Source organism: Aethalodelphis obliquidens, unplaced genomic scaffold (assembly GCF_003676395.1).
Source record: "Aethalodelphis obliquidens isolate GAN/ISIS:26980383/991018 unplaced genomic scaffold, ASM367639v1 scaffold7, whole genome shotgun sequence".
NCBI classification, from domain to species: Eukaryota; Metazoa; Chordata; class Mammalia; order Artiodactyla; family Delphinidae; genus Aethalodelphis; species Aethalodelphis obliquidens.
Window position 1 is genome coordinate 60,927,076 of NW_020837951.1, and position 12,165 is coordinate 60,939,240.

The 12,165-nt window shown below is 37.5% G+C and overlaps 1 pseudogene; it reads left to right on the forward strand.

Annotated features, from left to right (window-relative positions):
* The first annotated feature begins 10,098 nt into the window (after positions 1 to 10,098).
* Positions 10,099 to 11,539, forward strand: LOC113620127 (von Hippel-Lindau disease tumor suppressor pseudogene; annotated as a pseudogene).
* Positions 11,540 to 12,165: the final 626 nt, after the last annotated feature.

Here is a 12,165-nt window from a genome sequence, read left to right on the forward strand (position 1 = left end):
GAAATATGAGATTATAGATAAAAAATATTTGCTTTACAAAAACTATGCTAAAACCTTTCTATATAACAGAACATTTTTGGAATGAGGTAAACTTGGTGTCATAATATGTTATTCTTTCTTTTATGATAGAATTTATTCTTTCATTTTCGGCATTGAAATATGCAAAATCCCACACTTGATTGTCTTAAGTTTTCAAATTAGAAATTGCTGTTGTCTCAGTCAAGAATCTGGTGAAGCACAGCCATCATGTCAGGATTCGACATGCTAAAATTTTGAACTGCAATTCAGACTCTCCATTGAATCATAGGTTTCTCTCTAGATGTCTAACATGGTGTGTGGAGCACAGAGTAGTGGGATATTTGCATCTGCATGTTTGTGTTCTGAACAAAGCTGGCAACAATGTTCTACCAGCAGAAAATGACAACTAAATTGATTTTCAAAGAGTAAATGAAGAATAAGTACCTAAATCAACACATGATAAAGAAAATATGGGACAGGTTTATTCCAGTGTCAAAAATCTTTGAAGTAAAACATAAAATTGTAAGTGAAATCTGACTAAATACTAGGATTGAGGCTCATAAAATGAGAAAACTGAAGCAAAGGGAGTCTCTGGAAGATTGGCATGAATAGGCTGAAATGGAGTGGAATCTAGCTTGTAGTTGATACTGATCTGTTCAGTTTCATGGGGATAATGTACTATGTCTGCTGTAGAGTGCAAAAAAATGTAACAGTGGCAAGACAGCTTTGAGTTTAAGTGAGAGATGAGTGAGTGTCATCTCAAGGTTAATTTTCTGGGTAAGACACTGAGATTGCCTGTGTAGTAAGAGTTAACTCACCACTCTTGGGGTGCTCAAGCCCTGTATTTCAAACAAAGCGCTAGCCTTCAACCAGCTCCTGTGAGATTAACTCTGAACTCTTGGGAAAGGGTCTGGTCAGACAAGAGTGTCTTTGTATACCTGAGACATTAGATCGCATCAGATAGTTTATGCTGAATAATGTTACTTAGAGTGAACATCTGTTTTTGCTCACCTGGGGCCCTCGTACACTGTATCAGGTTGACCTTTGCAGGGTAGAGGGTTGAAGGCTAAGTAGCTAAGGTCAGTCGCATGGGCACTCCAAGACTTCATGAATAACCTCCAACAACTATCCTGGACACAAAGGCTTGAGTGAGCTTCCCTGGTTGGAAACACTTTCTAAATGTTGACTCAATCATTTCTGAGAGAAGGAAGCACTGTCCACTGGAAGAAGACAACTGGAAGCCCATGCCATGTTTCTCCTGGACTCCACCCTATGAAATCTATTTTTGTCTGTGTGCTGCTTTTAATCTGTATCCCTTTTGATGTGATAAACCATAACTGTGATAATAACATATCTTCTTTTCCAAGTTTCTGAGTTTTTCTGGCAAATCATGGGACCTGAGGATAGTCCTGAGGATCCCTCACATACTGCCTCAGTGGCACTATGATACCATAATATGGGGAAAAGAAAAAGAAAAGAGAAATAATGAAGCATTCCACCTTGGTAGGGATAATCTGTTATCCGTGGATTATTGGACCAGGAACTGTGCCAGCTGCACTCAGAAAAGTTAGGATATTCTAGATAACACTACAAAGTGGTGTAGGCCACCAAGAACTAGGGTTTACTATTTAGCTATTTTTGAATACATAAATAAATTTCAGGTCCAGAAGGCTCCTCCTTGATTCTATTGGATACCTTAATTACAAGCACCATTTATCAATTGCCTATTATGGACCAAAGATTAGTTACCTATATTGTAATTACTTTGGTCCATTGACTTTTTCCCATTGCATTTTACCTCCTTTTGAGTTTCTCAGACTTTGATTCTTTAGCTGTCATCACCCTACCCCAATTTATAATGTAGTAAATAGGGGTTTTGTCTCTATATTCTAGATATAGAAGCTGAAGGACAAAAATGAAATGACTTCCCTAAATTACTCATATAGGTGGTATGTGACAGAGCAAGGGTTTGAAATCGTGTTGTGCAAGTATGATTCTTGAAATTGTTTTCATGTTACACAACATGTACACGGCATGAAAATTTAAAAAATTATTTTTTTCTCTTTTGTTCCCTTTTTCTTTTTGTGTTTTATAAGTTCCTTGTTGAAATGGTAGAACCTCAGTTGTAATTACAGTATCTTGATGTTTTAAGCTGTGACAGAGCTTGCTAAACTGTTTTAACATTGGAAAATCACATTTCTGGGGACTAGGTGTAGTGGTGCTTTTTAAAATAAACTCTCTATGCTTACTCTTTATTATCTATTTTACTTGATTAATACTATGAAGTTATTCTTTCTATGGTCAGTACTCTTTTGGATCTTCGTAAATGGTTAAATCCTTTTTATGTAAACTATGGCTCCTTGCATGCCAATTCTTTCTTCTGTATTAATTTCTTCTTGAGAAACTACATGGGTCAATAATTCTTCCAAAGATTCTAATTAGAAACACCCTCAATATGTCTTTCACAACATATAACTGGATATAATTTTAGATTAACTCTTATTTTATAGTTTAAAGTATTTTTTGATTGTCTTCTTACATCTGTTATTACTGATGAGAAGACTACTGACTTGAATAGCCCTTCCTTGTTTTTTTTTTTAAACATCTTTATTGGAGTATAATTGTTTTACAATGGTGTGCTAGTTTCTGCTTTATAAGAAAATGAATCAGCTATACATATACATATATCGCCATATCTCCTCCCTCTTGCTTCTCCCTCCCACCCTCTCTATCCCATCCCCTAGGTGGTCACAAAGCACTGAGCTGATCTCCTTGTGCTATGCGGCTGCTTCCACTAGCTATCTATTTTATATTTGGTAGTGTATATATGTCCATGCCACTCTCTCACTTTGTCCCAGCTTACCCTTCCCCCTCCCCATGTCCTCAAGTCCATTTTCTAGTAGATCTGCATTCTTATTCCCATCCTGCCCCTAGGTTCTTCATAACATTTTTTTTTAAGATCCATATATATGTGTTAACATATGGTATTTGTTTTTCTCTTTTTGACTGACTTCACTCTGAATGACAGACTCTAGGTCCATCCACCTGACTACAAATAACTCAATTTCGTTTCTTTTTATGGCTGAGTAATATTCCATTGTATATATATATGCCATATCTTCTTTATCCATTCATCTGTCAATGGACACTTAGGTTGCTTCCATGTCCTGGCTATTGTAAATAGAGCTGCAATGAACATTGTGGTACATGACTCATTTTGAATTATGGTTTTCTCAGGGTATATGCCCAGTAGCGGGATTGCTGGGTCGTATGGTAGTTCTACTTTTAGGTTTTTAAGGAACCTCCATACTGTTCTCCATAGTGGCTGTATCAACATACATTCCCACCAACAGTGCCAGAGGGTTCCCTTTTCTCCACACCCTCTCCAACATTTATTGTTTGTAGATTTTTTGATGATGGCCATTCTGACTGATGTGAGGTGATACCTCATTGTAGTTTTGATTTGCATTTCTCTAATGATTAGTGATGTTGAGTATCCTTTCATGTGTTTGTTGGCAATCTGTATATCTTCTTTGGAGAAATGTCTATTTAGGTCTTCTGCCCATTTTTGGATTGGGTTGTTTGTTTGATATTGAGCTGCCTGAGCTGCTTGTAAATTTTGGAGCTTAATCCTTTGTCAGTTGCTTCATTTGCAAATATTTTCTCTTATTCTGAGGGTTGTCTTTCACATATGGTCACCTTATCTTTGATAAAGGAGGCAAGAATATACAATGAGAAAAGACAGCCTCTTCAATAAGTGGTGCTGGGAAAACTGGACAGCTACATGTAGAAGAATGAAATTAGAACACTTCCTAACACCATAAACAAAAATAAACTCAAAATGGATTAAATACCTAAATGTAAGGCCAGACACTATAAAACTCTTAGAGGAAAACATAGGCAGAACACTCTATGACATAAATCATAGCAAGATCCTTTTTGACCCACCTCCTAGAGAAATGGTAATAAAAACAAAAATAAACAAATGGGACCTAATGAAACTTAAAAGCTGTTGCACAGCAAAGGAATCCTTGTTATTTTAAAAAATATCTTCATTTCTATTTTAACTTTAATAAGTCTCAATGAAGATTAATGTTGTTTGTGCTTTGTAGAACTAATTGTCTTCTATATTAAGATCTCATGTCCTTCTTCAGTCTTGGAACTGTCTTATATTATTTCTCTCCCACTTTTTGTTTTCTTCTTTCAGAATTCTTGGTGATGTGTTTTGGGAGTTCTTCTGTCCCATCTATTTGAAATTTTCTATGTCTTTTACTTTCAGTGCTACATTGTAGTTAACTTCCTCAGACATATAATTCACTTTCAATTATTCCAAAATAATTAAAATAATTCCTAAATGATCCTAAATATTCCTAGTATTTTTTCTAAGTATTAATGGAAATGTGGGTGTTTATGTTTTAATTTCATTGAGTATATTTTATTTGATTATTAAATCTACTTTTTAAGAATATTTAATATCTTAGTTTTCTAGTTTTTTATCTCTTTGTTATTTTAAATCCTTTAAATGTGACTATTAAGCATATTAAACTTACTATTTATGTAGTCTGTAATATCCAGTTCTTCTTTGTGTGTGTGAGTGTGTTTGTATGTGTGTGTGTGTGTGTATGTGAATGTGTGCATGCTAACTCATCTTCATGATGTATTGTTTCCCCAAATACTTCCTTGTTTAAAAGTTATGTCCTCCTCAGTGAGGTTGTTTTCTATGATAATGTAAAATATCATGGGTGGTGGAACTATCCCTTTAAAATATATTAATGTTTGTCACTGCTAAGGCCGTAAGAGTTTTTCTAGTCAGAAGTCATTTTGAGGTAGGTTCCTCAATTTATGTGCCTGTGTACCCCATTAGTGGTATTAATTGACTTTATACAAAAGCATGGTGGAGTACTCAGTTTCCAGATTGTCACTAGAGACTCCTGTTTTATTCAAGGGCCCACAAGCATCACAGGCATCCTTTACACTTTCCCTTGACAACTAGCAGATATTTTCACTTACAGATCAGTGCTTTATGACTTTCAGCTATCTACAATTATCTTAGTTTTTACTTTTTTTATAAGTGTTAGAATCCAGACTTACTCCCCTCCATACTTCTGGGGTGTAAGTTCTCAAAGTGTGGTCTGGCATCTCTGATCTCTCGGTGTCCTTAGACCCATTCAGAAGGACTATGCAATCAAAACAATATTCATTTATTCTCCTAGGAGTGTCAAGTAAGTTTCTTCATGGTGTGTGATACTGAAACAGATTGAATGAAAAAGACAGATATGGGAATATGTCTGTAATCTATTAATCAATCAGTATTGTTTTGAAAAATATAGTTATTAATTGTAAAATTTTATTTATGTTAACTTATTATGAATTAATTACTGCTATTTAAATTAGTAAATAAATTTTAAATTCTGTTTTCATTTCTAATAGAGTAAATATCAATCTAATCTAATAGAGTAAATAGTAATATTTACTCTAATAAAGTAAATATTAATCTAATATAATAAGTAAACAATAGCTTTTTGGGATCTTTATTAATTTTTAAGAGTATATGGTTTTAAGACAAAAGTGTAGGAGAACCCCTGGTCTGGGGCATTAAACCCTAGCCATTAAAGATCCTATCTGGTTCTAATTATGGTATAAGCACCTGGATTTTAGTTCCCTCACATTTCTGACTTTGAGTTTCTTTTTTATCCCTTTCACTGGAGAGTTATCTTTCCTGATTTTGAGTTCCATAATTTATTAATTGTTTCTCTTCCAGCATTATTTTATATAAGAAATAGGAGAGAGAAATCCATTTACCAGTTCAATCTGCCAAATTAACTGAAAGTGGCCACAGTCATTTATCTTAGTTTTACCCACCCAATCCATTTCTATCTTCATTTTCTCCAATATTGTCAGTTTTATGTATAAATACCATCTAACTATAAACAAATCTTAATGCAGAGTTATAGTTTTACAGGTGATTTCATTGTGTAAATTTTTTTCAGGATATTAAAATATTTTACTCAAAGTTTTATAACTTTATTCCATCATATGAATATACTCACTTTATCATGTTTTATGACTGGATTAAGAAGACCAAAATTGGCTTCAGAGATGAAAGAAATAAAACACATGGACACTACCAGCTCTCTTTCTCATTCCTTTGAAAAACAGTAGGCATTATCACCATGCTTGACAGTACATAAATTTGAAGTGATTGGTATGTATAAGTTTCACTTACATGGATTTATGGCTGGATAGATGATAAAAGCCTATCAGCCCTTTGTTTGACACATATGAACTTGGAACTCTCTCTACTATTTGGAACATCAAAAGTGAGACACAGATGATAAACCTGAGACATAATGGCTTCCCCAAATCTCTCTTCTGTTTTCAGTGGATCTTAGTTGAAGGTAATGATCAATATTTCTGTGACTTAAGGAATCAAGAATAAGGTCACAAACCAAGTTTGACCAAGTCAGTTAAGTTTTAGCATTGACAATTTCAAGTCTGGGGGAAACTCCATTGCCCTGCCATGCAAGTATGATTGGTGACCCCAATCAGACCATAATCAGTAGCTACCATGTAAGATAACAAACACGTTGTTCAGCAAGCTGTGCTATTCAAAACTGATGTCATGATTCTGACCCTGAAATTAATTTGATCCCTGTGTGGAAGGCTGACTTCTAAGATGTCCCCTAAGGTTTTGCCTTCCAGAGTACACACCCTAGGTAATCCCTTTTGTTTTAGTGTGGGTAGGGCCAGTGAATGAATAGGATAGACTATCATTCCCATGATTATGGTACCATATATGGCAAAATGAAACTTTTTCATATGTAATTAAGGTCTCTAATCAGCTGCTTTGAGTCTGACCTAATCCACTGAACCTTTAAAAGACCCAGGAAGCAACAGTAGAAATTCTTCTGCTGGCCTTGAAGGAAGTAAACATGCACACTTTGCACTTCCTCTGGGGGTCCTGTTATAAAGAACTGCAGGTGACCTCTAGGAGGTGACAGTGTTCCATGAGTGAGCAGCCAACAAAAAGTGTGAAACTCAGTCGTATGGCAAGGAAATGAATCCTTCCAACAACTTGGAAGCTTGGAAGAGAATCCCAAGAGTTGGATAAGTATTGTAGCCCAGCTGACCATGCTTTTACCCTGGTGAGACGCTGAGCAGAAAACCCAGTTAGCTTTTACCTGTACTCTTGACCCATGGAAACTGAGATATTAAATTTGTTTTGTTTTATGCTGCTAAATGAATAATAACTTGTTATACAGCAATAGAAAAATTAAACATCCTGTGTGTGTATGTATGTTTATGTGTGGGCGTGGGTTTGTGTATTTAAGCCTCTGTGCTACTGATTATGTACCCTGCCTTGATTTCATTGTACTAGGAATTGTTTATATATATCATTTTAAGAACTTGCTGTGGAGAGTTATTGCATGGTTTACCAGGAATTAATGCTAATTTCTTTTTTTTTTTTTTTTTTGCGGTACGCGGGCCTCTCACTGTTGTGGCCTCTCCTGTTGCAGAGCACAGGCTCCAGACGCGCAGGCTCAGCGGCCATGGCTCACAGGCCTAGCCACTCCACAGACATGTGGGATCTTCCCGGACCGGGGCACGAACCCGTGTTCCCTGCATTAGCAGGTGGACTCTCAACCACTGTGCCACCAGGGAAGCCCAATTAATGCTAATTTCTGAATAGATTTAGTAAGTTAGAGGGGTTGTAATATATATCGAACACCTTAAGTAGAAAGAGGGAAGTTAAGCTAAAACCATCCATTACAATTTAAAAAATGTATTGAGGAAGAGTTATTGTTGAAATTTGTGGGAGCTATAGAGATGAAAATGACAGTTGCTGACCATTAAGTGTGTGTCATCTAGAAGGAAATAATGCTCATTCTTAGAACAAGACATGATAAGAAAAAATGTACTCAAAAGATAAGATGTTTAAAACTTAAGAGGAATGAAATTAATTTTATGTATATTTTGGAAGAGAGATTTTATTGAGTTGTCGAGGAATAGACAGAGCTGAAATATATAGTTGAGTACATGAAGTAATTTTCAGTGGCTGTGGGTTCAGGGAGGGACATTTGAATCTATGATAACAGCTTGTACAAGAGAAGTGGTGGCATATGAGGCATTTTTGAATGGCTGTGACCAGAACACCAGATTTTTAATCTGTTCACTTCATTCCATTTTCTGTCACACACTTTTTAGTAGTATGTGTTTTAAGATTTGCATATTACCTTTATCCATTGATACCATGACACAAAGTAATTGCAGGAACAAAATCACCAAAATGAAGATTGGTCTATATACTACATTAGGGTAGTATTGTTGTATGATTTTTTCTGCTAGGGTCTATATTGATTTGCACCTTCAATTTATTAATTGAAGGGATGTGAATGACACTTGTCCTTGTGAAACGTTCAGTTAAAAATCAACATAACAGGGCTTCCCTGGTGGCGCAGTGGTTGGGAATCCGCCTGCCAATGCAGGGGATGCGGGTTCATGCCCCTGTCCGGGAAGATCCCACATGCCGCGGAGCGGCTGGGCCCATGAGCCATGGCTGCTGAGCCTGCGTGTCCAGAGCCTGTGCTCTGCAACGAGAGAGGCCACAACAGTGAGAGGCCCGCGTACCGGAAAAAAAAAAAAAAAAAAATCAACATAACAGTTTGTAAATAAGAATTCAAATGCTAATATTATTTTAACTTTGAAAACTCATTTTAAATATCTCATTATTTATACGTTTTGTAAAGTTTATTTGTACTTAAGAGAACTTTGACTATGTAGCTAATTAAGTTTCACTAAATATTATGAAATACATTTATAAATGTTCTTTTTCTGAAATTCAGCTGCCAAACAACAAATGCTCTTTTAAGTATTTTAAAAATCAATTTGTTTCCCTAAATGTTGTAAAGTGCATATGTGTGTTTTATTTTAAGCAGTCTCTCTAGCAAACATATTGTAGTCAAACACTTACATAGTCCTAATAAATCCCACAAATTAAATTTATAAGTGCAGTTATTTATGTTTTCCTGAATATTCTGTTTGCAAAGTTAGCTAAATTTTTATCTTAAAATCACTAGTCTAAAATAAATTAACAAGTATTATTATTTGGAATAAAGATATCTGTACCTATTTAATATCAGATTATTTTAAACATATTTTAAATACCAAATATCCTCACTTGTTGCTAAATTTATAAAAATACTAAAGATATAGATTTGATTTACTACACTTATGTACTTTCTCAGGGTGTTAAATTCTTACATGTTATACAATAGCAAGTGAATTTAGGGTTAGAATTACAGATCAGAATGGTTTGGTTTGAGTTTTCTAGTGTATTTAGATTGACTAGAAATCAGATTTTTGGTCAGACCATTGACTGTAGAACTACAGGTATCTAGCATGTTTTCCCTGTGATCACAAGAAACAGGTTGAGCCTGGCTATAATCTCTTTGCCAGTGTGGAGCTAAATATAGTGTGGAAAACCAGGATTCCTTTCACAGCCTAAGTCCTTTGACTTCAGGTGTAATCCTTTTTTTTTTTAACTACTTTGGACTTTATCTCCTAATTAATACAGATGAACCACAGTAACTCTAGTCCAGGATGCTTTACCACTTTATTAGATTTAAGTAACTTTTTTAACATTGATTCAATTTTTAAATTATTTGAATCATATCTGTTCTTAACAAATGTATTCTGTAACCTATATTGGCAAGAATCTCACTTGTACAAAAGTATAGTTTTTGTCTTCTTATATCTTAGTTATTAATCTGGCAACTTTCACATGTTAAAAAGTTTAAAAAATATTTAACATTATAAAAAGTTAAAGGAATAATGGTTTCATGGATAACACTATGACTCTATCATGACTATTGGTAACTAATTATTAAAATGTGTTATGTATGCCTCAGTGTTTTCAAGTCTTCCCCTCCTCACAAACACAAACACCTTCTTTCCCGCTGAAACTGATTTTTAAAAATAACTAATACTTACAAAATATCCTAGCAAGTTTTTAGCCATTAAACAGTGCATAGGGGCCCCCGCGCGGCCAACGAATCCCAAGGCGGCTAGGCCCGGGTAGTTCTGGCTCCGGGAGGTAATGCTCGGGAGGGCGGGGAACGCGGAAGAGGCAGAGACCGGCGCGGAGGAGGCGGACGCGGAGGAGGCGGACGCGGAGGAGGCGGACGCGGAGCAGTGCGGTTCGTAATAGTCCCACACGGAGGAGCCCGGCTCCCAGCAGGAGATGGAGGCTGGGCGGTCGCGGCCGATGCTGCGCTCAGTGAACACTCGCGAGCCGTCCCAGGTCATCTTCTGCAACCGCAGCCCGCGCGTGGTGCTGCCCGTGCGGCTCAACTTCGACGGCGAGCCGCAGCGCTACCCGACGCTGTCCCCCGGCACGGGCCGCCGCATCCATAGCTACCGAGGTCATCTTTGGCTCTTCCGAGATGCTGGGACATCTGATGGGCTCCTAGTTAACCAGACTGAGCTGTTTGTGCCGTCTCTCAATGTTGATGGACAGCCTATTTTTGCAAACATCACACTGCCAGTGTACACCCTGAAAGAGCGCTGCCTCCAGGTTGTGCGAAGCCTAGTCAAGCCTGAGGATTACAGGAGACTGGACATCGCGAGATCCCTCTACGAAGATTTGGAGGACCACCCAAATGTGTGGAAGGACCTGGAGCGGTTGACCCAGGAGCATATTGAAAATCAGCGGATGGCAGAGGAGACTGAAGATTTTAATTGAAATTTACACTCCTGGGTCTCGGCTTTTGACAGTCCTGACAAGTCTTGATCTAGACCTAGGACTGGTCACTTTTTCTCGGCTTCAAAGTGTCTCATTCTTGGAGTCAAAAAGCTCCATTGCTTAAAAGAAAGTTAACTGACCTCACTACTGGGCGCTGTGATGTTTAAGGGCAAATATCACAAAATGTAATTTAATGCCTGTCCCTTCTAGAAGTATTTATGAAGGTAAAGTAGTTGCATTTTTGCCTCCTAGTGAGTCAGGAAAGTTTCTGTGTAAGGACTTTTGTGTAAGTAATTGAGTGAGAATTGTAGCTTATTCTTGAGTTGTAGGAAAGCAGTGACATCTGCTTTTCATTCCTGTATTGTGGTTGGTGATGTCCCCACGTCCCGCACTGAGAGACCAAGATGTCATTGGGGCAGGGGCATAGCGGTCTGCTCTTTGAGACTCCAGTGCCTCGCACATTATGAGCCTTCCCTCAGTGTTTATTGAATGAACAAACCAGTGGCTACTTTGGTAGAAAGTGTTAGAGGTTTTCACCCTTTTTTTTGAGGGCGGGTGGTAGTGGGGACCTTAAAGTATACACAGTAAACAAATGTTTTAAAGGGCATCAATTTTATAGAAAGCAGTTTTTATAATTTTCTAAGTTGTGGCTTTTCTCTGCCCACTGTTGTCGCAGAGCTGTTTTATTTCTGTTTCTAAGCCAGGATTAGCTTTCTACAGTTCTTATTGATGATAGCTTTTTTGAAACTTGCTATGTGCACAGAAGATAGGAGATACTTGTTTAATCATAGTATTAAAGAGCTACTCCTAAAAAAAAAAAGGGGGTGGGGCTTCCCTGGTGGCACAGTGGTTGAGAGTCCTCCTGCCGATGCAGGGGACACGGGTTCGTGCCCCAGTCCAGGAAGATCCCACATGCCGCGGAGCAGCTGGGCCCGTGAGCCGTGGCCGCTGAGCCTGCGCGTCCGGAGCCTGTGCTCCACAACGGGGAGAGGCCACAACAGTGAGAGGCCTGTGTACCGCAAAAAAAAAAAAAAAAAAAAAAAAAAAAGAGCTACTCCTGTACTATAAATAGGTTTTTGCCAAATGTGGGTACTTCTGTTCCTTTTTGTAAATCCATGACATTTTTGTTCGATTCAGCAATTTTTCATCAGGCGGGATCTGGTGACACTTTGCACCTGCCTGGAGGAGAGGACAAAGCCCTCCAGCCTCTTGGAAGTTACTGCTAACACACTGTGGATTCAGCGGGTAGCCTGGAATGTTTTCTAGTTTTATACATGTACAGATCCTTTCTGATAGGCTGGACTTAAATTCATTAAATTCAGTACTTCTATCAGGCCTCCTTTTTTGGTAGCTAATTGTTAAAAAAACCAAAAAACTAAAAACAAAACTCTCCAGTAGAGAAAGTG